The 27,262-nt window shown below is 39.9% G+C and overlaps 1 non-coding gene across 1 annotated transcript; it reads left to right on the plus strand.

The window, feature by feature from the left end:
• The first annotated feature begins 12,376 nt into the window (after positions 1-12,376).
• LOC125169168 (U6 spliceosomal RNA) lies at positions 12,377-12,482 on the plus strand. Its single transcript, XR_007153500.1, has one exon. It is a non-coding gene; the product is annotated as a U6 spliceosomal RNA (small nuclear RNA).
• Positions 12,483-27,262: the final 14,780 nt, after the last annotated feature.

The raw sequence follows: 27,262 nt of genomic DNA on the forward strand, positions 1-27,262 counted from the left end.
CAAACTGTTGAAGCTTAGAATGGAAGGCCTGGGACACCAGGGTTCTGCCACAAACCCATTTTTAATAAAATATACTTCATTAAGAATTTAATGTGTTATCCCTCCCAGGGATATCTGTCATCTAATAGTATCCCAAACCAGAGGGATTAATAGTCAAAGACTGAAATTTAGGTTTATCACCTTTTGGCAAAAAAGAGAGACATCTTTGTATCCTTTCAAACTATGCTACACCAAATAACCATTTCTCTATTTGTGAATAAGGCCTTAACTGGTTGAAGTGAGACAAAACAGGCAGCAAGACACAGTCTGTCCCCCTGCTTCCAGGTTTTTCAGAAGGAAAGCACAAAAAAACCATATTTGAACAGCTAGGAAATAAAACATAATTATTTTTTAATGTATAGAGGATATTTGAGAATTGCCCCATTAATGCTACATCAACAAGAAAAACCTCAAAACATTTCCTTCAAACTTGAGCCTGCATCAGAATCAACTGGAGGGGTTATTAAAACCCAGGCCCCAAATTAGAGTTTCTGATTCTTCATTTCTAACAAGTCCCCGGGTAATGCTGATGCTGCCGGTCCAGTGACCACACTTTGAGAAACAATACTTCTTACCAGAATAGGGGAAGAATGTGCTAGGTTTCTCTAGATGCTTGGGGATAAACAAAAAAAGCTGATAAAGGTTTAGTTCTAGCATTAATTCTCAGAGTAGGTTTCAGCATCAAATATGCTGTAAGCTCTTATAACGTGCCAAACACTATGCTAGGCACTGAAGGAGACATAATGAAGGAGACAGACAGTGCATCACACTCAGACAAGTAGCCTTGGGAAGAGCTTCTCACCAGGAAAGGGTCAGACCCACTGGCACTGCAGAGTCACACTGGGCAAGCCACCAAGGCATGCAGGGCTGGAGGCCCCCAGGAATGTAGGCAGTCAGATGAGCATCAAAACAGGGAGAGAACTCTGCTGCTCAGACACACAGCCTCCACTGGGGTACTCAGGGCTGGGCAGAGGGGGAAGTACCCATAGACACGCAGGCACACACATACACATCCCTCAGAAACTGTGCAAAACAGAGGAGGTAGATAGAAATGATCCCTTTGGGTAAAGCCAGACCAAGGGTGGTCAGTTTTATTTCCCTCCAAAGAAATTGATATTGATATGAACTCCCCCAAACCTAAGCAGAAGCATAGCATAAAAGGGAAACAATGCTACAAATAAATAGGTATTTTATGTGTCTGCCATGAAACACCTGCATAAAAGAGAAAAGGGACAAAAATCTATTTTACACCTCAAATTTAAAGATTTTACATTCCCTTCAAGTTTTTATATTAGAGCCCAGACTTGGCATTTTATACATGTGGCCCACCCTTTATAGCTCTCTGATAAAATAAATGTGAGGAAAAAAACAGGCTAGACAAGTTACCACATTGCCCCTTCCTCATATTTTGTGAAAATTATCTTTTCTCAGACTCACAAAAGTCTCAAACTCTGCATGATTTACTAGGAGGCTTTGGAAGCCAAAGCTTTTGTGGACCATTCAGCCAAGGCATATGCGCTCAAGTTTTTCTTAGTTCATCTACAGGTACCAGATACATCACCCCTCTCAGAAGAACACAGCTATACTATGTGATGTTTTGAATAATCTGGGATCACTCTTTGGCCCTCATTGTGTACTCTAAAGATAAATAAATAAAACTGTACAAAATCTTCAGCAGCCATAAAATCTATTACCTAATTCCCATCTATGAACAACAAGCTAATAAGCTAATTGATGTCTTAATATCAGCTTTCCTGATTTTTGGAACGAAAGCCCATCTACTAGGTACCAGCATCCCTTCCCAAAAAGGCACAAATTCTGTTAATTCCCACATGTCATAGCTTCTTTGGGTAACACCTTTTCCCATAAACCTTCAGACTTGTTATTAAGATGCCTACAGCCACCATTTTATATGGCAACTTGGAAGCAAGCCTCTCACTAAATGAATATTAAAATCTCTTGGGTCAATAGGTCCTCCTGCTTCCCTGGCAGATAGAGTAAAAAAAGATGCCATGTTTTCCTTGGCTATCTAATGACTCTCTAACTGCTGGTTTGTTTCCATTTTCAGTCTGGCACAAACGAAAAGGCTTGCAGCCCCTTCCATGGTTGCCTGAGCTCACGAACCACCATGCAAAGGCAGCAATTTTTCATTATTGATAAAATGTAATGTCATAATGTCATGGCCTTTCAGGTCATCATCTTGGTAAGTCAGCAATGACATTATCACGTTTTATAATGATAACAAATGGCCATAATGTTTGCATGTCATTTTCATTGGCTTCTTCGGAATTTTCATTTGACTCCGTCAACAGATGGAACTTACTAGCAACTTCGTATGTCTTCTTCCTTAGATCTGCTCAAGGCTAACAGTAAACTCTGCATGAAGCAAAGCTCAGATAAAGCACAACAGTTATTTCCCCCCTTTTGAATGAATGTTTTACTTTTAGAAAGAAGAATTTTTGCAGAGGGGTACCTGGGTGGCTCAGTCAGTTGCACGTCCGACTTCGGTTCAGGTCATGATCTCATGGTTCGTGGGTTCGAGCCCCATATTGGGCACTGTGCTGACAGCTAGGAGCTTGGATCCTGACTCAGAATCAGAGAGCCTGCCTCTCTCCCTCTCTCTCTGCCCCTCCCCTGCTCGTACTCTGTCTCTGTGTCTCTCTCTCAAAAATAAACAAACACTGGGGTGCCTGGGTGGCTCAGTTGGTTAAGCATCCGACTTCAGCTCAGGTCATGATCTCATGGTCTGTGAGTTTGAGCCCTCGTGTCGGGCTCTGTGCTGACAGCTCAGGGCCTGGAGCCTGCTTCGGATTCTATGTCTCCCTCTCTTTGCCCCTTCCCCAGCTCACACTCTGTCTCTCTCTTTTGAAAATGAACATTAAAAAAATTTTTTTAGAAAAATAAATAAATAAATAAATAAATAAATAAATAAACATTAAAAATTTTTTTTGAAAAAAGAACTTTTGCTGAATGTATTTGTACTTTTGGATTTGGGCATGTAAATGCATTAAACATATCTACTCACTATTCATTCATGAACTCTCACTAACCCCTTTCTTTTCTGTCCAGGCCTGCACTTCTCTAATCTGTCTAGTGATTTTTGAGTGCTGTGTTCTGCCTGCTTCACAGCAATCAGAGAACATTAATTGGTCTAAATGATAAGAATCATTCATGGGGCACTTATTTCCATATATTAGCTTTCTGACTCCCCTCCTCCCTATGAAAGTGGAAACATTTCATTGTCTGAACCCAGAACTAAAGCTATCATTCCTTAGAAAGTTTTTTTTTTTGTAATTCATTGACAACAGAGTAACAAATAGAGTAGAGCTAGAACAAATTCACACTCCAGTCCTAAAAATGCTAAGTCTAAAACACACTTGAGAGATCTCAAGAAATGTTTTAGAATTCATTTAGCACTTCATGAGGACAGAAGAAAAAGAAGAGAGGAGGAACATTCTCACTCATGAGCTCTCCAGCCTAGGATATTTTTATATGTATCATCTCGTCTAATTTTCACAACCCCCTCAAAATAAGAATCATTCTCTGCTTTTAACAGATGAGGAAACAGGCTCAAGGAGATTACAAATCTAAAGAGTCATGAAACCAGTATCCAGATCTAGCAGTTTTGACTCCAAAACCCATGAGTGTTCCATTGCACAAAACTCCCAAAACAAGTATTCCACCACCGAAGGAAGAATCAAATCTTCCAGTCAGTCCCAAATAAAATCATCATACATTCAGAGAACTAAGAGATATGAGTAGATTTCAGATGTAGAAACTCTTTATGTTGCCATTAATACATCCATTTAGACTGTTATTGGTAGCACAGACTCAGAGCAGGCACATCTTAATTGAGTTAATGGCTTCAATGCATCTTTGTGATTCCTCATTGATGTCCTTTCCACATTATTCAGTAGATTTCACTATTGTCATTGAAAACTGGGCCAAATTAGGTAGTTTCATCAGATTTGTAGATCAGCAGCCCTTTAGCTGACACAATAAAACCATGTAAAAGAGTATATAATGGTGTTAGTATGAGAGCTTCCCATACCTGTTCTAGTCAATCAGAGGAGGCACTTATTACCACTTCCACTGAAAATAACAAAATTTCTATAGACTTTACTGTTTACAAAGCATTAACCATTATACTATTCCATTTATCCTCACAGCAACCCCCTGTGAAGATAAAGAAACAGATTACTTGATTTGTCCAAGTTCATAGAGACACCAAGTGATAAAAATAAGATACAAAGGTCTTCTGACTCAACTGTCCATGCTTTTTCCACTCTTCCAAGGTCTTTAGTGTACTTAGGTAAAGTGATTTCCAAAAGCAATGCACCAGTATTCAGGGAAAGATCAGCCCTTCCTCTGAGGGGCAGGCCAGGAAAACATCAGGACCTCATAGTAATAGAAGGCTTCTGGAAATGGAAGGATAGTATGAGGGAGTGTAGAGGAAAGACTTCCAGAGAATGAGGATTAACAAACTGTTCTATCTAATAAATTATAAGTACATATTGGAGAAGAGGAATGACTTCTCTTCACTCCTCTTCATTCACTCAGGAGATCCTGTGAGTTTCCTCTTCACTTTCATTTGTTCATTCATTCAACATACATTACTGAGCACCTTCTTCAGGCCAACATTATGCCAAGCACTGAAGATACAATAGTGAGTAAGACATACATGAACATGCCCTCATGGACTTCACATTTGTAAAGATGAGATGGCCAATAAACAACTAATATCATGACAAATTATCTCACTACCATTGATATACATGAAGATCAATTGTGAGAACAGAGTATTATAGGAGAATTCAACCAGGCCCAAGGAGTTAAGGAAGACTTCTCTAAGGATGAGACACTTACACTGACATTTGAAGTATCAGAGTACACGTCACAAGGCAAAACATTAGAGAACCAAGGGAATTTTCCATCCTTGCCTCTGTTTTTAAAGTTCCTTACTGCTTGGTTTACCTGGCTTTATTAGCCAAATACTATGGCTATCTTAATGGATACCATCTGAACCTTAATTTAGCACTTATCTGGTCTAACTCACTGATAATTTGGAGATCTGTGTATGTGTAACTTTGACAGGTCAGAGGCAGCCTGAAGGACATGCTTGATGATTTTCTGCCAAGTATGGTTTTAAATCATAGCTAGTCTGGAAGTTGCTACACTGACTATTGCTCTTTCTCTTTCCTCTCTCCTTGTATGGCTCCTCATATGGAGTTAGATATGCCCCTCTGCACACTAAGTCATACAAAAAACTCCACATTCCCTACCTTCTTCTCTTTCCTTTTACTATTTTTAATACACTACTATGAACTGAATTATATCCCCCCCAAAATTCATATGATGAATATCTATTCCCCAATGTGACTATATTTGAAGATTGGGCTTTTGGGAGGTACTTAAGGTTGAATGAGGTCATAAATGATAGCCTTAATCCAAATGGGCTGGTATACTTGTAAGAAGAGGAGACACAAGACAACACATTCATTCATTCTCTCATTCTCTCATTCTCTCATTCCCTCACTCCCTCTCTCTCTCTCTCTCCCCACCCCACCCCATGTGTGTGATGTGTGTCCCCACCCATGGAGAAAATGTCATGTAAAGACACAATGAGAAGACAGCCATCTGTAAACGAGGAAGAGAGATTCACCAGAAATAAACCCTAATAGCACCATGATCTTGGACTTCAAGCCTCCCAACCTGTGAGAAAAAAAAAAATCTGTTGTTTAAGACACCCAGACTGTGTTATTTTGTTAGGACAGCCCAAAATGACTAATACAGATATGAAAACAAAAATCTACAAGGTATAGCACATCCATTAGAAGTATTAATAGAACTGTATGTGAGTAGTGCAAAGGTGGTGACTGCACAATTTGTACTCCTAGCTCTGGTACCTAAGAAGAGGAAATGACAGTGACTTGTGGAAAAAAAATTATTGTGGAGGTTGTCCAGATAGGAAGGCTATGAATTTGCACAGGCATCATAGCATCTTTGCAGATAAATGACAATTTCAAATGTCTGTTCTAAAGCCCTGTTTTTAAAACATCTTCACCATATTCTGTAATTATGTATCCCAAGAAGAAGATACAGACCCTTCCTGAAACAATTTTGGAATGGTTTATATCAGAATGAGTAGACAGTCACCTAATTACTAGGAGCAACCTCTTTGCCTAAAGACAAAGGTGGTAAAGCCATTGTTTTCTAATAAGGGATTTATCTGGAGAGGAGGAAAGCTTTCAAGGAAAGTAGACTTTGATAAGCCTTTCAGATTTGGCAAACCAAATCTCATGGAACTTTATATTTATACTCTTGGTGGCCATACAGATACCAGATGCTATGATTTTCCTTTTTCAACTGTAGGCACATTGGAGGGAAAGGATCCAAAGCTTCCAAGTTGATCTGTAGTTCTAGAAAGGGAATTGCAGTCTTTCTTTGGGTTAACCTGAAAGCAGACACAATGCTTTACTTGAGATTAAGTAGTCATCTTACAAGATTTCTAACAACATTGAGCAACCTGAAGGAAAAAGGTATTGTATCAGTCAGTTATATCCAATAATGTTGTGTAGCAGACGACCCTAAAATTCAGTGACAGTAGACAATAAATATTTATTTCTCACTCATGGATCAGTCTACTGCAGTTTGGCTGATCTAAGTTGACCTCAACCACAGATTGGGTTCAAGTCTCTAATTCTCCTTAGACAGCGGCTACTTAGACATATTACTCTCGTAGGAAAAGTTAAAAGCAAAAGAAGGCAAGCACAACTGCAGAAAAACACCTAAAGCCTTTTCTTTAAGCCTTGGTCAAAACAAATCATAAACCAGTCCCAAAATCAAGGTGCAGGGAAGCATCCACCACTTACCATGCAACCAAAACAAATTATATGGCCAAGCCCAACATCAATAGGACAAGAAAGTATACTCCTTCCATGGGGGCAGGAGGAGGAAGAAAGAAGTGAATATTTGCTTAACTATAATCTAATTAGTCACAGAAATGTTACCTATATTTTACACATAAGAAAACTGAGGTCACTTGCTCCAAGTACAGAGTTAGGAGTTGAATCCAGTTCTATATTTTTCCAAGCTTCATATTCTTTTAATTAATTTGATACCCTCCAGGTAACAGAAGAGAAAATATAAGGGGCACCTGGGTGGCTCAGTCGCTTGAGCGTCCAACTTCAGTTCAGGTCATGATCTCATAGTTTGTGAGTTTGAGCCCCACGTCAGGCTCTGTGCTGACAGCTCAGAGCCTGCAGCCTGCTTTGGATCTGTGTCTCCTTCTCTCTCTCTCTCTCTGTCCCTCCCCCACTTGTGCTCTGTCTCTCTCTGTCTCTCCAAAGTAAATAAATGTAAAAAAAAATTTTTTTAAAGAAGAGAAAATATAAGGAAACATTGTCACAGAGGTGATAGACAACAATGGATTAAAGAGACATGTTTATAAACTAAGACCAAGGAATGCCTAAAAGTAGGAACAACACATAGAAGTTAGTCTACCCATGAATAGATACTTTTCCAAAGAAGACATCCAGATGGCTAACAGATACATGAAAAGATGCTCCACATCACTCATCATCAGGGAAATACAAATCAAACCCACAATGAGATACCACCACACACCTGTCAGAATGGCTAACATTAACAACTCAGGCAACAACAGATGTTGGTGAGGATGTGGAGAAAGGAGAACCCTTTTGGTGCAGCCACTCTGAAAAACAGTACGGAATTTCCTTCCAAAGTTAAAAATAGAACTACCCTATGACCCAGCAACTGCATTACTAAATATTTACACAAAGGATACAAAAATGCTGATTCAAAGGAGCACACACACCCCAATGTTCATGGCAGCACTATCAACAATAGCCAAAATATGGAAAGAGCCCAAATGTCCATCAACTGATGAATGGAAAAAGAAGACGTGGTATACAGGGGCGCCTGGGTGGGTCAGTCAGGTGTCCGACTTAGGCTTAGGTCATGATCTCGCAGTTTGTGGGTCCAAGTCCCACATTGGGTTCTGTGCTGACAGCTCAGAGCCTGGTGCCTGCTTCGAATTCTGTGTCTCCCTCTCTCACTGCCCCTACCCTCTGTGTCTCTCTTTCTGTCTCAAAAATAAATAAACATTAAAAAATTAAAATAAAAAAGATGGGGTATACATGTGCAATGGAATATTACTCAGTGATCAAAAAGAATGAAATCTTGCCATTTGCAACAACACAGATGGAACTACAGTGTATTATGTTAAGTGAAATAAGTCAAGCAGAGAAAGAAAAACATCATATGATTTCACTTTTATGTAGAATTTAAGAAACACAACAGATTAACATAGGGGAAGGGAAGAAAGGATAAAATAACAGAGAGGGAGGCAAACCATAAAAGACTCTTAAACATAGAGAACAAATAGGGTTGCGGGAGGAGAGGTGGGTGGGAGAATGGGGTAAATGGGTGATGGACATTAAAGAGGACACTTGGGATGAGCACCAGGTGTTATACGTAAGTGATGAATCACTAAAATCTAGTCCTGAAACCAATACTACAATATATATTAACTAACAGGAATTTAAATTTAAAAAAATTTAAAAAAAGAAATTAATCTACCAAACACAGCCATTTCATCATTCAAAAAATATTACTGAACACCCACAAGGCACTAAATAGGCACTAGAGAAAGCCAGGATTGTCATTCTAAACAGGCACCTGTCTGTATTAGATGACAGTTAAAAGGAGCCAAGCTGGACAGGCTGCATCTTTCTAGATCCTTTTGAGGACCTCTTGTTATATGTACTCCTTGCCATCTAACTGCCCCACCCTACCAGGCCTGACCACCTAATGCCTATTCCCCCAAGCCCTCCTCCACAACCAGCCAGCTCAGTACTTAAAGCAACCCAGACCTCCTTCCACCAAGACCAAGCACGACAAGACCATTCTGACAGGTGGCCCATCACTGGAATAAGTTCTTAAGCCATCCATCACTTTCTACCCCATTTATCTTAACTTTCCTTACTACAGTTTTCTTGCTGCCTCTCCTATCACCACACTGTTACCTTATATTTATACACACCTCACCTCTCCTGACGATAATCTCTACTGGTTCAACAATAGTGACTGTCTCTCCATCACAATAATAAATTCTTGGATTACTTCATGTAACCATATAATACTCAAGTACCTTACAGTCCAGTCCTGCATGAAATAATTTAAATATTCATTGAAGTTGCCCAGACTTCACCCATAACACCCAGCAAAGGTTATTAAAATCCTTTCACCATCATTTTCTTCCCATTAGTATGGTATCTGTCCCTAAAATTTCTTTACTTTCTTTAACCCAAACTCTCCCCCAAAATTCATGGGTATCTAGTCCCTACCAATTCTTTTTTTTTTAATCTTTCCTTTCCCTTTATCCTTTTGTTCTGTCAGTGCTCAAGGGCCCATTCAATGAGCCAGGTGCCTTCCAGCCTCAAAGTGTTGGCCTGACTGTTCTCTCTGCTCTGAAATGCTCTTTATCTAGACATGCACCTAGTTCACTCTTGCCTCTCTTTCAGGCCTTTGCTAAAATGCCATCTGCACTGTGAGCCCTTCTCAGATCACCCCAGGTAAAATTGGATGTTCTTAACCTACAATCTCTACCTCTAACCTCCTTCCCTGCTTTCTCTATTTCCATAGCACTTATCACCATCTGACATATATTTTAATTTATCTTCTGTCTTCCCTCTCTAGAGTGCGAGCTCCATAAAGGAAGGGCTGTTGTCTGTTTTATTTCCTGCTATATCCCCAGCACACTGCCCAGTACATAGTGGGCTTTCAAAAATATGTATTTACTCATTATTATTATTCTGTATAATAAAGGACCAAAAAGAAATTGGCAAAATTGAGGGTGGTGGGGGAGATGAAGAAGAAGACAGCTGTAAATACTCAGCATGTAATATCTTTTCTTTCTTTCACTCTTTCACAGTATACCATTGTCCTTGGTCTGACTCAGCCCCCAAGATCCTCCCACTTATATAGGCACCTGCCCAGCCCCTGTCTCTGGGCCACCCCATAACCATTCTGTGTCACTCCATTCCCTCACATCTTCCCCAGTGATCTGAACATACTGTTTCACTCTCTAGAAAACCAGGAAATCCTTTCATCCACTTTTGATACACTCAGTCTACAGTTCCAATGATTCCTCATAGTGCATGTGGTGATGTCTGGGGTTGTTCTTAAAGAACTTCCCATAAAAACAAGGACTTAACCTATAGGAATCAATCTCTAATGGTTAGAGATTAGGCTTGTAAATCAAGAAGTACACCTGACACACCATCAGTCATAGTTCCTCAGCAGAAGAGCAGCTCATTTGCATGTCATGTGAGAGGATTTTTCTGTTTAGAAATGAGGTCACCCAAATAGACCACAGGATCACTGATCTCTGTGATGTGACCATGGAGAGATACCTAAAGTGCTATGCCCTCAAAATGTAATGGCATTAGAGTGTTTCTGAGCACAGACATGTCATGAAATGTGGTTCAGGGATTATCAGTGGATACATATTTTACCCTTGTTCTTCCTAGCTCCCATTTACCATAGATAATTGGGAAGTGACTGAATCAGATTAGATAGTAAATAGGCTAGCAATTTATTTCTAATAAAATCAAATCAACCGCTTATACTCTCTGTCCCTATCTATTCCTTTACACTGTTAGGATAAAATAACACACATATAATATATATGTGAATATACCACTTCAACAGTCAGAATTATAAAATTAAAACATAAAGCAACAAGAAGAAAATGTGGGTAAATACTCATCTGAGGTATGTAAGGGAAGGAATATTTAACCATAAAAAGAACGGAAGAAACATCAAAGAAAAAGATACTTTATTTTATAAAATATAAAACCATAACTATTATTTGCATCCAGTGATGAAAAAGGTTTTATATATCTTACATATAAAGAGTTCCTACAAATCAATAAGAAAAACATAACCACCCTATATACAAAAATAAATGAAATCATGAATAGTCAATGAACAAAAAAGAAAATAAAAAATCATGAGGAAACATGTGAAAAAATGTTTAACCTCACCAATAATCAAGAAAGTACATATGAAAGCAAGATGATGTTTTCTGCCTATAAATTTGCAAAGATTTTTTTTTTTAATCATTACAGTCAATGGTGAGAAGGATGCAGAAAAATAAATGCTTTTATATAATGCTGCTGGAAAACCAGTGGCCCCTTTCTGGAGGGAAATTTGGCAATTTATATATATTATTTTTTATATAGTAATTTCATCCTTAGCAGTATATCCTTTAAAAAATCACCAAAGTTTGGGGAGACTGGGTGGCTCAGTAGGTAAGCATCCAACTTCCACTCAGGTCATGATCTCACGGTTCGTGGGTTTGAGCCCTGCATCAGGCTCTGTGCTGACAGCTCAGAGCCTGGAGCCTGCTTCAGATTCTGTCTCTCTCTCTCTCTCTCTCTCTCTCTCTCTCAAAAATAAACATTAAAAAAAATTTTTTTAAATCATCAAAGATTTACACAAATGTTTATTTATAGTGATGTTTGTGCTGTCTAGGGTTTTTTATATCAGAAATACCCTAAATGCTTAATAATAAAGAAAGGCTAAGTAAATAGTGACAGTCATATGGTAAAATACTATAAAACCACTGAAATTATTTAATTATGGAAGATTGTTTTTTCCAAAAATGACTGCCACAATATTTATGATTACATATGCTCTTTCAGAGCCTCACCATTTCCCACTGTGGTAGCTGAATAATGGCCTCCCAAAGATGTCCACGTCCCAATCCCTGGCACTTGTGAGTATATTTTACCTTACATGGTAAAAGGAATTTTGCAGATGTGACTAAGCTAAAGACCTTGAGATGGAAAATTATTCTGGATTGTATAAGTAAGTCCAATGCAATCACAGTCCTTATAAGAGAGAGGCAGGGGGATCAGAGTCAGAAGAGAAAAAAAAGAATGTAATGATGACCACAGAGGGTCACAGCCAGAGAGAGATTTGAAGATGCTACAATGCTGGCCTTAAAGACAGAAGGGTCATGGAACCAAGGAGGGCAAGCTGTCTCCCAAAGCTAGAAAAGACAAGGAAATGGATTGTTCCCTAAAGCCTCCTAGGACACCTTGATTTGGCCCAGTGAAACTCATTTCAGAATTCTGACCTCCAAAACTGTAAGATAATAAATCTGTGTTATTTTAAATTTGTGAAGTCAATGTCTCAAGGGGAGAGCTTCTGTGGGCTTTGGGGTGCATTTTTGTGATGGCTTTGGTGATGAGCATGTGGCAGAGGAAGACTGTGTTATTTCCAAAACTAAGTCCTAAAAGGTGAGTTAGTGCTCACTCTGGCAGCATATACACTACAACTGGAACAATACGGAAAAGATGAGCATGGCCCCTGCACAAGCATAACAAAAAATTCATGAAGTGTTCCATATTTTTATTGTTAAATCACTGTATTGAACACATGAAACTAATATTACACTGTATGTTAATTATAATGGAATTAAAATTTTTAAAAATAATATTTTTTAAGGTGAGTTAGGTTCAGCCTGGCCTTTCTTTATGGACATCTACTTGTGGAGCCCTGAGCTGCCATGTAAGAAGCATGGCTACCCTGAAGCCACCATGCAGAAGACAACACATCTGAGACTGGAAGAAATACCCAAGAAACTAGCTGTTCCAGGCTCCAGCTGTGTGAGTCTTTCCAGCCCACAAGCTAAAAATGTGAGTAATCAAACTTCAGATAATTAGCCCAAGCCTGACTACAAATACATAAAATACCCTGAACAAGCTGAGCCTTGTCAACGGCAGAACCATGAAAATCATAATAAAATTGTTCTGTTGTTTTAGGTCATTAGGTTTTGCATTGGTTTCATGCATCAATGAGTAACTAATATATTAATGATAAAGAGAAATGTTCAAAATATAATATTAAGAGAAAAACTAGGGGCACCTGCCTGTCTCAGTTGGTAGATCATGTGACTCTTGTCTCAGGGTCATGAGTTCAGCCCCCACATTGGGTGTAGAGCCTACTTTAAAAAAAAAAAAAAGCAGTCTAGGGGCACCTGGGTGGCTCAGTAAGTTAAGTGTCTGACTTCGGCTCAGGGCATGATCTTGCGGTTCATGGATTCAAGCCCCACGTTGGGCTCTGTGCTGACAGCTCAGAGCCTAGAGCCTGCTTCAGATTCTGTCCCCTTCTCTCTCTCCTTCTTCTCACTCGTGCGCATGTGCATGCTCTCTCTCTCTCGAAAATAAACATTAAAAATTTTTTTTCACTGAAAACTATAGAAACCTTATGAAAGAAATTGAAGACACAAAAAACAATGAAAAAATATTCCATGCTCCTGGATAGGAACAATAATATTGTTAAAATGTCAATGCTACCCCAAAGCAATCTACATATTCAGTGCAATCCCTATCAAAATAACAACAGCACTCTTCACAGAGCTAGAACAAACAATCCTAAAATTTTTATGGAACCAGAAAAGACCCCGAATAGTCAAAGCAATCTTGAAAAAGAAAACCAAAGCAGGAGGCATCACAATCCCAGACTTCAAGCTATACTGCAAAGCTGTAATCATCAAGACAGCATGGTACTGACACAAGAACAGACACTCAGATCAATGGAACAAAATAGAGAACCCAGAAATAGACCCACAAATGTATAGCCAACTAATCTTTGACAAAGTAGGAAAGAATATCCAATGGAATCAAGACAGTCTCTTCAGCAAGTGGTGCTGGGAAAACTGGACAGCGACATGCAGAAAAATGAACCTGGACTACTTTCTTACACCACACACAAAAATAAACTCAAAATGGATGAAAGACCTAAATGTAAGACAGGAAGCCATCAAAATCCTCAAGAAGAAAGCAGGCAAAAACCTCTTTGATCTTGGCCACAGCAACTCTTAACACATCTCTGGAGGCAAGGGAAACAAAAGCAAAAATGAACTATTGGGACCTCATTAAAATAAAAAGCTTTGGGGCGCCTGGGTGGCGCAGTCGGTTAAGCGTCCGACTTCAGCCAGGTCACGATTTCGCGGTCCATGAGTTCGAGCCCCGCGTCAGGCTCTGGGCTGATGGCTCGGAGCCTGGAGCCTGTTTCCAATTCTGTGTCTCCCTCTCTCTCTCTCTGCCCCTCCCCCGTTCATGCTTTGTCTCTCTCTGTCCCAAAAATAAATAAAAAACGTTGAAAAAAATAAAATAAAATAAAATAAAATAAAATAAAATAAAAAGCTTCAGCACAGCGAAGGAAACACTCAGCAAAACTAAAAGGCAATCAACAGAATGAGAGAAGATATTTGCAAACGACATATCAGATAAAGGGTTAGTATCCAAAATCTATAAAGAACTTATCAAACTCAACACCCAAAACACAAATAATCCAGTGAAGAAATGGGCAAAAGACATGAATAAACATTTTCCAAAGAAGACATCCAGATGGCCAACAGACACATGAAAAAATGCTCAATATCACTCCTCATCAGGGAAATACAAATCAAAACCACAATGAGATACCACCTCACACCTGTCAGAATGGCTAACATCAACAACTCAGCCAACAACAGATGTTGGTGAGGAATTGGAGAAAGAGGATCTCTTTTGCACTGCTGGTGAGAATGCAAACTGATGCATTCACTCTGGAAATCAGTGTGGAGGTTCCTCAAAAAATTAAAAATAGAATCACCCTATGACCCAGCAATTGCACTACTAGGTATTTATCCAAGGGACAGGTATGCTGTTTCAAAGGGGCACATGCTCCCCAATGTTTATAGCAGCACTATCAACAATAGCCAAAGTATGGAAAGAGCCCAAATGTCCATCAATGGATGAATGGATAAAGAAGATGTGGTATATATACCACATATATATACCCCCTCACACACACAGACACACAATGGCAATCAAAAAGAATGAAATCTTGCCATTTGCAACTACATGGATGGAACTAGAGGGTATTATGCTAAGTGAAATTAGTCAGAGAAAGACAAATATCATATGACTTCACTCATATGAAGACTTTAAGACACAGAACAGATGAGCAAAAGGGAAGGGAAGCAAAAATAATATAAAAACAGAGAGAGGGACAAAACATAAGAGACTCTTAAATAAGGAGAACAAACAGAGGATTACTGGAGGGGTTGTGGGAGGGGGGTTGGGCTAAATGGGTAAATCACTGTTGCACCATATGCTAACTAACTTGGATGTAAAATCAAAAAAAAAAAATTTAAGTAGTCTATAGACTACCATAAGGATGTGTGTATGTGTGTTTGTGTGTGTGTGTGTGTGTGTGTATGTGTGTGTGTGTGTGTACAACAGAGAAAAAACTTGGATGTCACCAAAATATGTTGTATAAAATGGTTATCTCTGTGTGCTGGGTGAGGAAATTAGTATCTTCTACTTTATATTTTTTATATTTCTAAAGTCTATAAAAGAAATATGCATTCCTTTTGTACTCAGGAAAAATATTTTAATCCCTTTAGATCCCACTACTTTCAAATATATCATGATTGCAGAAAGCATATGAGTATATCCAGTACAGGAACACTTACATTCAGACATGATTGTGCATCCTGAAGATAAAGTCAATAGAACAGGGGAAGGGATCACTTGGTTAATCAGAGTGAGAACATGAACCTTTAAATCCTACTTTTATTCCTCCCTTTCCTATAGTAGAAATGGCAGCCAATATCTTATAATATGGGGTCAAATACCTAATCCTTTTAGCCACTCCCATCTCAATTGTAATTGACTGATGCTACTGGGTTTGGATTCTTTTCTGTGACACAGATAAAAGATTGTCTATAGCTTCTCCCAGGAGAAGGAAAGTAAACCACCTTTTTGAGAATCAACCCTTTCTCTAGGGAGAAAATTCACTAAAATTCACTAGGATTTTGCTGTTCTCTGTGAGTACCTCTGAAATATGGGACCTGGAGAAGAGTCAGAGGTACAATAAGAGAGTCGAAAGGAGGGGGAGATCCCAGGACTCTGCCACATCCCATTAAATTTTCATGATAACCTTGCAAGTAGAACTCACAATCCCCGTTTTACAGATGAGAATATTTAGGTTCAGAAAGGTTAAGCAGTTCACCCAAGTCAAAGAGCTAATAAGTGGCAGAGCTGACCTTCCAATACAAAGTTTCTTATGGTAACACTGCACTTGAATTCCCTTTGCCTCAGTTTCACAGTTCCTACCTTCAGCATTGTCATGTGAATTAAATGTTTGAATATACGTATCATATGATACAGAATAACGCCTACAACTTGAAAATACCTCATCATCAGTATTAGCTGGCATCTTAATTGTACGACTCAAAGTCACATCGTAAAGTACAAGCAGGCCCTGGGGGGCCTACAACTGTCCTCCTTTCAAAAATCCTGCATTCAGCATCTCATTTTTGAGTGGGGCAGCAACCTACTTAGCAGTGGTTGTTTTTCCATGAAAACTAAAGCTGGATCTGGAGCCCACAGAGTAGCAGCCTAGTGACCCACCTCAGACACACATTTCCCGTGCTCTTTTTCAAACTGCACAATAGCTCTCACACAGTCCAAGGGCTATCATTAAAAGTCAGCCGCTCTCCAAATGTGTCGATTCCAGTGGCACTGACAAGTGAGGGTAGGAGGCAGGGTTGCTTCCATAAAATAAATGAGGAGGGAAATGGTGTTGGGGTGGGATCTGCCTTCTAAATGCACTGAAAACAGAGGCCCGTCTTTTGGCATTTCCTAAAAGGCCTCTTGAGCTTTCCTTGGCAAGCCTTGAGACTGAGGGTACTTTTAGCTGTTTAAGCCTTCCTCTTCTAACAGGGGTCAAAGGGCTAGAAAGATCTTCTCAAAAGGATAGAGAAGGAATCATTAAAAGGGAGGAGAAGGAAAGTGACAGAAGGTCAGCTTTTTTTTCCTAATGGGTGCGTCCCTGAGGGTCGGGCTCAGTGTCCATGTGTTGCACACAGGCACCCAGCTTCCAGAAACCTACAGCAATTTGATTCACACTTCCCTGAGCAGGAGACCAGAGGAAGCTCAAAGGAGCAGCCTGGAGAGGGTTCAGAAATGAGCACAGACAAAAAAGAAATCTGGCTGTGAAAAGTAAATTTCATCGATCAAATTAACTTAAAACAACAGTGATAGTGTTTCAATAGGCCAGAGAAAATAAACGCTTGAAATCTTTATGTGTTTGAGTCTGCCACAAAACTTACTTCTTTCAAATATAAATTTACCCTAAAAATGTTGTTTTTGTTTATCGCATTACATAAAGCTTTATCTAAGGACTAGTTTGGGATTAAAATTCACCTTTACATACAACACAAGCACACAAATAGTGAAGGTTTTCACTGATTTTTAGTCAACAAGCAATAAACTGCATTTGCACCCACACACCTACTCCTAACACCCCATCTGGTAACATTTCCACGTTTCAAGCAAAGAAATCAATAGCAATAATCCATGAGGGACTCATAGGGTGTATATTTTTTTATCACACTGCCATCTGAAGAAAAAAATTTTCCCTACCTACTTAGAGCAAAAGATTGTTCTTTTTCTGTGTTCATATGGAAAACTCGACATTATTATTGGAGGGAGAGAGATTAGAAGGGAAAGGGAGATGAGTCAATTAAAACAAACGTGAGAAAATCCAAACAAGTGTTTTTGACAATATAGGTTCTATTTGAACAACCCAAATGATAATCAGTGCACAAGATGAAAAATCCCAAATCAACCTACAAAATTCAAAATTACATTATGGCTCAGTTTCTAAGGAAAGGACAGCTAAAATGCATATTGATGTAACTTCTCAAAGAGGAAAGCCATTCTGCTTTCAAACTGCAGTGCAGGGAGAAGACACCATACCTGAACCCTGAAATTTAGAACTATGCCATTGCTGATTTTCTGCGCGAGAAGGAAATATGATTCTTTGTTACTGCTCTTATTTATTGCAGACCTTGTCTGGAATCTGGTATTGAAGCCATGCTTGATGAGTTGCCGCCTTGAACTTTCCCACTGATCAATGCTGGTGCTGCTGCTGCATGAAAGAATAGCTTTCCTGAGGAGTCACTATCACATGGGAAACCTAGCAGGCATTTTTTTTTTAAATGGCCCAGTCTTGTACGCTTAAGCTGCGGAACATGCCCCCTGCAAAAAAAAAAAAGGCAAATGCTGACTGACCATTTGAAAATTGGAATGTTACAATGGCAAGAGGTAAGGTCAAAAGCAGAAATCCTCCTTTCTGTAAAATGATCAGATACCAAAGGATGAAAATGTGCAGGAAAAAGGAAGGCTAATATGAAGCAAGAGGACAGGAATCATATTTCTTCTCAGCAGGGTGACAAATAAAAAGTTGCCTTTATTTTTCTGTGCAAATAAACTTTACTTTAGGAATTGTGGCAATGGTTGGACTCCCATAAAATAGGCTTTATCTGCTCTGGTGACAAGCTAAGGCAGGGAGGGGTTAGTGGCAGGGTAATTGCCATCTTTTCCATTATTTTTGTCAATATTTTTGCTATTTTGTGGTGATATTGCAGGAGAAGTCTAGACAAAGACCATTAAGAATGAGGGCCAAGAGAAAGGGTCTAATCCAATTCTTCAGCAGTTCTTGTGGAAAGTATGTGACACTGGAATAGGCTGGGACAGAGTCTTCAAAAACATGTAAGTCAGTCTCTGTGTAAAAACCCCAGCCTGTCCACACACTCTACACTTTAGAGGCTTCCCTAAATGGGATACCCATGGGAAGAAAGTTTCCTTTGAGAACGAAGTATGGCAAGTCATCAGTAACTGCTGGAAGCTAATGCCTTCAGAAGGATCCCAACGAACAACCAAACACCATGAGAAACTGGGATGACCCATGAACCTCCATCTAGTTTATGAAATGAAACAAGAATGAGATCTGAGCTAAGTTTAGCCTAGCTATCTTCACTCACTGCCATATTCCTGGCCTTTTCATTGGCAATTAAGCATTTTAAACAATTACCAATTCTACTGTGAGGCAATTACATGCTGATTTTAATCTCATCTCCACACTCCAGACACTCCTAACAGTTTCTATTCCCTATGGTCATAAATTTGTGTGCATGCCACAACATCCAGTATATACTTTCAGCTGCTCAGTCTAGGCCTTTCTTTCCTTGTACCCTCATGGTTCCTAGCTCTGTGCCTCACATGTAGTAGACAGTCAAGTGTTTGTTGAATGACTGGTTGATTAAATGAGTATATGAAGACCTCATCCTTAAGTGTTTCCATCAAAAAAAATCACAGCAAAAAAACACCTACCTTGCCCTCACACATTTCTGAGGATCTGCCCCCTCCAACCTGGCCAACCTCAGTTTGGGCAGCTGCAGGTCTCCTCCCACAGCAGACCCACTTGGACCTTGCTAGCACCACCAACCCTGCCCCCCACACTCCCCTGCAGACTTCCTCCTCCAATAAATTCTTGATCAGAGCCCATCCAAAGTGATGCTACAACCTGACAGTGTGCAAGCAGCCCTGACAGGGGCCAGGACCACTCCACAGTAACTGCAGCCCCAGGGAGAAGAAAAAATAACTACACACACCAGTCTGACTATGGCCTCCAGCAGTGGGCTAGCAGTAGACTCAGGTCTGACTGCAGGCTCCACCTACTAATAAAAGCTTATCAGGGGATAACACAGGGAGAGTGGCCAGTAGTTTGGTGCTACTGCATCTCTGGCAAACACCTGGTCTGACTCAACTCAAGACCAAGGAAGCCTCAAACTGTCCCACTAACAACACAGGGACCAAACCCTGCTCATAACAGACAAAAAAAGCCATAGTAGATGACTGGACTGAAGGCTGACATAGCTCAGTCACAATAGTAGGGCACACACAACACACATAGGAGATACCCCTGAAATGTCAGGTTCTGGTGAATGGGGGACATTGCACTTCAGGACACCACAGGATCCCCTCTTCATAAGGCTGCTACTTTCAAGAGCAGGAGATATAGCAGGAGATGTTTCCTAACACAGACAGTTAGACAAAATGAGGAGAGAGAAATATGTTGCAAATGAAAGAACAGGACAAAATGCAGCAAGAGAGCTAAACGAAACATAGATTAGTATGCCTAATAGAGAATTTAAAGTAATAAAAGTCATAAAGAGAGTTACTGGACTTGAAAAAAAGAGTGGAGAATCTCAGTAAGACCGTCAACAAAGATACAGAAGACATAAAAAAGAAATTGAAAACAAGAAGGTGCTTTGGGCTTCTGTCCCCTCTTCACTAAACCATCCAGGAGCTTCTTGATCCTCCACCTTTCCCGCTCCTCCTTAAGCCCTGTTTTCCTGGCGCTGACATTGGAATAATATAACCAGAGCTCTCTCAACCCCCAGTCCAAAGACAGAGTGGACTATGTGATCTTGAAGCTCCAGGTTTACCCCGATAACAGTTTACTACTTCCCTTCCAGCTCCCTCCACACCTAGGTGCTGCCCCTTTCCCCAAAATTACGCTCTCCCTAGATCCAATTCAGGTAGAAGCCATCTTAACTAATATTTCCCAGGTTAAGCCTGGTCCTTCACAGCGGTGTGTACGTGCCACAACCCCACCTCCAACTTATACCCAAAGGCTTCATTCTAGTTGGCAACCCCACTCCCTAACCACACCACCTACCCTGAACCACTGTGAGTGTCTGTACCAGTCAGAGAGAACTACTACACACCAGTTCCTACTCCAAGGGTGGAAAGGTAGGTTCTCCAGCTGTTCAAAGGGGAGGAGCTGCCCTTACATACTTTGAGAGCAAAGATGGAGAGGCTTGCACTCACAGGAAGACCATGGTCCTGTTTTCCTTACAAAGACACTATAGTATTTCCTCATTCGATCCAAAGTCCTGTGGAATGGAGTGAGTAGAACAGTTCTGCTTGTGGTCCCATGTTACCCTGTAGAATGTGAGGTACTCCCCAAAGAGTACCATTCATTTCACAAACACACACACACACACACACACACACACACACACACACACACTTGCATGCACACACAGATCCTTGCAAACACACATGCTAAGACTGAGACCAGATTCTATATACAGAAAGCAGAATATCTGGATAAATACTGTTTGTTGAGTGAGTTCTCAGATTCAGACTGAAGCAGTCAACCCATTTCATGATAAACCATTGTAACCTCAGAGAAAGTAGATCAAGGACTTCTGCTCCCATCTGGCAATGTGTGGAAACATTTTTGGCTGTCACAACCATGGGAGGTGCCACTGGCATCTAGTGGTTAGAGGCCAGAGATACTACCAACAATCCTACATGCAAAGGTCATCCCCTACAACAAGAATCATCCTGACCAAAATGGCAATAGTGTTGAGGTTGAGAAGCCCTGCTCCATACCCTATATTCAAGCAGCCAACTCTAATGGACCTTAAGATCCCCCACCAGTGCACAAGAGAAGGCTCCAGGCCATCCTTAGGAAATATTCTGAAATCTGTAAATAGTGTCTTTTTTACCTTCAGATTCTGTTCTTCTTGGCCTCTCCCCTATCTCCAGAGACATGAAAAGTGGCCCATATTATTTCCTTTCACTTCCAAGAAAGTAGCCAGAGGACTAAGCACAGAGTCTTAAAATACCTGATGAAGAGAAGGGAGAGCAAAGTCCCAAAAAAACTGAGAATGAAGAGTGGCAGCCAAGATTTTCCCTGAAGAGGGAAATGTACCCCCTCTTACTCACAAACCTTCTCTGGCCTGGTGCAACAATGTATCCTGGTTCCTTTCTAAACTTTGGCAAGACAAAGTCAAATCATAAAGAGTAAGAGACATTGTCATTTAGACCCTGCCTTTATCAATTCAGAAATATGGATCTATTAGTGAAGATATAAAGAATCACTCTTACTTCATCCTTTGTCTTCATGACCCTAGCACACTGCTCTGGAAAGCAATCATTCAGGCTTGGTTGCCTATGCTCCCACACCTTCTCTGGATAATCCACAGATTTCCAGCTTTCACAGCTAGTATGCAGCTAAGACAAGATTTCAGTCCAGGCAATCTGGCTCCAAAATCAAAGGTCTTAACCACTCTTCTATTTGGCTTTAAGCTGTTCCTTACCCAGGAGTACTGAGGCAAGGGTAGTCTAACTAGGGATATAGTAGAATATGGGATATGTAGGCTCTAAACCTTCTTTCTCTATAAAATGGGGATAATAAAAAGTACCCACTTCATAAAGTCATTGTGAGGAATAAGTTAAATAGCATTATCCCAATGCCCAGGCCACAGTAAGTTCTCCAAAAATGTTAGCCATTATCATTACTATTATTTTTATTTTATTTATTATTATTATCATCATCATCATCATCATCATCATCATTATTACAAAAATAGTGAGTGGTGGGGTCAGGAAGCAAACTCAGTTTCTCTGGTTTCAAACTCTAGACTGGGGAACTATAAAAGTAAAAAAGAAATACTTCAAAAATTAGTTTAACTATTTAGAAATGAACTTCTTCACAACTAAAGATAACTTTCCAAGGCACAAATCATTTAACACATCACAATAATTTGGTGGCCTTACTTTTTTTAATACTAAACTGTGTTCCTGTTGGCTTCGTGGACTTATAGCTTGTGGCTCAGGCAGAAATACCATCTGCACTTTAAGTATTCAAAGAAAGGATGATAATGATTCCATAAGTCTGGGCTAAATTTAAAACTAATGTTGGAGGCTTATGGTCTGAACATTATGTGAATTTGGTCCTGAGCCAAAGAATCATTAAACCATGGAGCTTAACGAGAGGGACTTCCAGAGGTCACACAACCATCCTCCTATATCCAGAGGGACAGAAGCCCACTTTACTTCACTTAGCAACTTGGCATCTTCCGAAGAAAGAAAGGATTACACCACAGCTAAATATCTTCTTCAGCACATGTTGAAAAGATAAATAGAAATTGTGCCCCTTAAGAAACTAATTATCATAGATAGACATTAAGCTTTCTCAAATTCAATTATTTTTTCTTTTTTTTTTCTTTTTTCTTTTTCTTTTTTAGAGAGAGAAAGAGCGCACACACACAAGCAGGGGAGAGGGGCAGAGGGGGAGAAAGAGAGAATTCCAAGCAGGCTCCATACTCAGCATGGAGCCTGACACAAGACTCAATCCCATGACACTTGAGATCATGACATGAGCTGAAATCAGGAGTCAGACGCTCAATGGCCTGAGCCATCCAGGCACCACTAATTCTTATATTTCAATTCAATTCTTATATTTTTCTGGTCATTCTTCTACTATGGTTTTCCAAATCCTTGAAGCAATCATGTTTGTACAGCTCCAGCAGAGTATCAACTCAGTGAGAAATTTAAGAGTACCTAACACAGTATTTAACACATAGCACATGATCACTATATAAGGGTAAAGGTTATAGCACCTAGAAGCCTACTCAAGGTCTGCCTTTGAGGATATTTTCCTGTTTTTCTCATTTGAGTTAAGAAGGAACATCCATATCAAGTTAATTATGGGTCCTTGAAACCCCTCTACATGTCAATTAAAAGCTTATAAGCATTTATCATGACCTGAACTTTATTTTATAGTTACATTCAGCAGCCTATCCCTAAAAAGGCTTTGGCAAGGCCACCATGTTGCATAACTCCAGGCGCACTAAAAAAGATCAGGGTCTATGTAGTTAAACCATGGAGTTGTTCAACTCTCCTGGTAATATTCAATCTACAACCAGCAAAGCTTTACACAATAGCTTTTTACAGTCCAGTAAACATTTCAGCATTTTGTGAGAAAGGTTGCATTTCCTTGACCCATTTGGGCAAGAACAAGAAGAGAAGTTATTCTTGGTGAAATTCGTAATACACGTGGAAAAGAAAAAGGTTAGTCTTGCTCCCTGCAGAGAATCCCAGCAAATCTCAAAGAGATGATGTAGTGGAAACCATGAATTTGGAGCCCTATTAGTTCAAATTCATGGTTCTAATACCATCTCCTGAGACCTGGTTCCTGGCAGCAGGACTCCTGAAAAACACAAAATGATGCTTCTTCAAAGCCCATTTTTGTCAGAAAACAGCCCAGGCAAGGGGGCCTGGGTGGCTTAGTTGGTTATAAGTGTCCAACTTTGGCTCAGGTCATGATCTCACAGCTCATGGATTTGAGCCCCATGTCGGGCTCTGTGTGACAGCTCAGAGCCTGGAGCCTGCTTCAGATTCTGTGTCTCCCTCTCTCTCTGCCTCTCTGCCCCTCTGCCACTCATACTCTGTCTCTCTCTCTTAAAAATAAACATTTTTTAAAAATTAAGAAAACAGCCTAGGCAAACAGCTTTTACTCTTCCCTTTAGCCAAATGCAGATTCTATTTATCTTTTTGTATATGTTTTTATCATCAACACTAATTAACTTATGAGTTTCACGTTATCAAGGTCTTTAATTTCTTATGGTTTTGCAATTGTCTTAAACCAGTGACACTTTTGTTAAGCCACACTATGTCTGGAGCACAGTAATTTCCAGGCGAATTAAGTGTCAGTCTCTTCCGAATGCCCAATTTAGGACAATGTTTTCATTATAAAATTAGACCAACAGGAAGGTTTCTATTTTTAGAACTCTCATATTTTAATATATATATGACTATTTGTTTCTAAGTTGGTTAAAGCTGTTAAAAGCCATTTTATATCCAAATGTCTCACTGAACTTCATAAGTACATTAGCATCACTTAACTGTGAAGTTTAAATATCCCCAAGAGGTTATTTAGTCAAGTAACTTGTCTTCACGCAAGTTAACATCCTAAACAGATGAGCCCCCCTGCTTCTCAGTGAGCAAGGATTACTCTACAAGTGAAGACACTGAGAGTAGGGTGCTTCTTCTAGGAGTCTGACTGGGAAAGAGGAGAAGGAGAGAGAGGACATGGAGGATGACTGGGATTTTAAGGTGGGAGAAATCTGAACATGTCTGAATTTGAGAGAAAAGAGCTAAGAGACAGAGAATGCAGGCACCAGAAAGAGGGGATAATCCCCAAGTGCATCACTGAGGATGTTGCAGTGGATACAACCCAGGAAACTGTGGAGGGAGTAGTCTTGCACAAAAGAAATGCTTTCTCTGGTGACAGTTTGTGGTGTGTTGGGAGAAGGTGAAGAAGTTCCAAAAAGTTGGTCTGTTTCCTCTGACCACAGTGATAGCTCAGGTCCAATCACCATAAAATGAAGAAAATTCTTGGGTTTAACTTATCTCTTGATTCCATTTTGATTTCTGTCCTATATCTCACTTTACTCTAACCAGCAGAGCATGATCCCTTCTTTCACAATTATGCATTAGTATTCATTTGCAAATATTTTTACTTAATTGCTCATAACATGTCAAAAAATTTTATGTTCTCTGTTTCTAAGTTTTCTTAAGAGAAATTTGAAATCCATTAGTATTTTTAATTGCTGCACTTTTCAAATAGATGTGAATATTTTTTGCTTACGTAAAAAGATTGCAGTGAGATGATTCAAAGCAGTAACCACATCTCTGTGCTTTCTAAGGCCCTTGAACCAGAATAAAACTAGAACTTCAGAATAGTCTCTATCACTGTCCTGAAACTGCTCCTTTGAAGGTCACCATTCACTTATTTCTTGTCAAACCAAGTCTTTTTCTCTTGATCCTTTGCCAGATATGTCACTCTTAAATTCAACTCCACAAGCAGTCCTCAAGCATAGATGGTGTGTAAAAATCTACGTAAGTCAATGATGTGAGGCAGTGAATAAGACACAGCCCAAGTCTTTGTTTATAAAATAAAATCTCACACACGCACACACACACACACACACACACACACACACACACCACTAACTACATGTAATGTAATAAATGCTAAAGGGCTTGGGGAACCAAGGGAAGAACAACTAAGTCTGTTCAGAAATCAGGAAAGCCACACAGGGGGATTCTCCTGGGCCTTGAAGGATGAATGAAGTCTGAGATATCAAGTGCTGTACTACCATCACAGTACTGTCTCCTTCACCAGCAACCCCTCCACCCCCTTTCTAAGGGTAGTTCTCTCCCTCTGCTCTAACCCTGAGTCTGTCCACAGTTCTTCATTCTTCTCCATATATACATGCTCTATCAGCTCCTCTCATTGCTTTTTCTTATCAGTTTTCTGTTGATGATAATGATGATAGCAAAACCTCTTCCCCATGGTCTTTCCTCTGCACAAAACATCTCTACTTGTAAGATGCTTCATCCCTCTAAACCCAACAGTCTCAGCACTGACCTCACTCCCTTGGCCATCGCTGGTCTTCTGGGGCCTCTTTCCGTGTGGACATACCTTCCAAGATCTCTGAAGCCCACAAGGACCTATCCCTTTTCCAAAAATTATCATCTTCCTGAACCTATACAGTTTAACTTTTACTGTATAGTACCTGCAAATGTTTCACTGGCTCACATTATTTCTCTCCTACTGAATTGCAAGAGCTTTTGGTCAAGAACTGTATCTATTGTAGGGCACCCTGGTAGCTCAGTTGGTTAAGGGTCCAACTCTTGATCTCAGCTCAGGTCTTGATTTCAGGGTCATGAGTTCAAGCCCCATGTTGGGCTCCATGCCGAGTGTAGAGCCTACTTTAAAAAAAAAAAAATTTTTTTTTTCAGAACTGTATCTATTGCTTCTCTAGAAAAATTTCTTACCTGCTCTCACCCCTACTCTCCCCATTTCTTTAGGGCCTGATCAGGTAAAGCAGATAAATGTCACCAGAGCCCCCCCACCCCGACCCTTGGCCATCCTGTGCTCTTTGCAGATATCAGCAATCAAACACAAAATCAAATTTATCTCATAGTCCTTTTCAACATGACATTTCAAGCAACTACTACCAATCCAAGGGAAATGGCTCTCAGGTTAATATCTACTATTTAATGCTTTAATAGACATAGACTTGCTCTTTAATCCATATTTGTTCATTGGTTGAATTTTGGCTTAACAAGTTAGCCACAAAATCCTTAACAATAATGTTATAGTAAGTGTAAGTAACCAGAATTAGGTGAGGCTATATAGGAGAGGGTTTGAAATTCCATCAATAATATGTGCTGAATTCCAGCTTCTACTTAAGATGTACAAAGATGGAAAGAACTTTGCCTCCACCCTTACAATGAGGGAAAAGCCAGATGATATTCCAAATGATATATTTTTCTTGAACTCACATGAGAGCTGAGGTTGCAGGATGAAAAACCAGCCTGAAATCTAAGGAAAGACAAGTGCCTCCAAGAAGAAACAGGACACAAGTGCTGATTTTCCTCGGACAGGCAATGGCCACCATTCAAGCTGGTAAGAATTCAACTAA

Source organism: Prionailurus viverrinus, chromosome B3 (genome assembly GCF_022837055.1).
Source record: "Prionailurus viverrinus isolate Anna chromosome B3, UM_Priviv_1.0, whole genome shotgun sequence".
Lineage (NCBI taxonomy): Eukaryota > Metazoa > Chordata > Mammalia > Carnivora > Felidae > Prionailurus > Prionailurus viverrinus.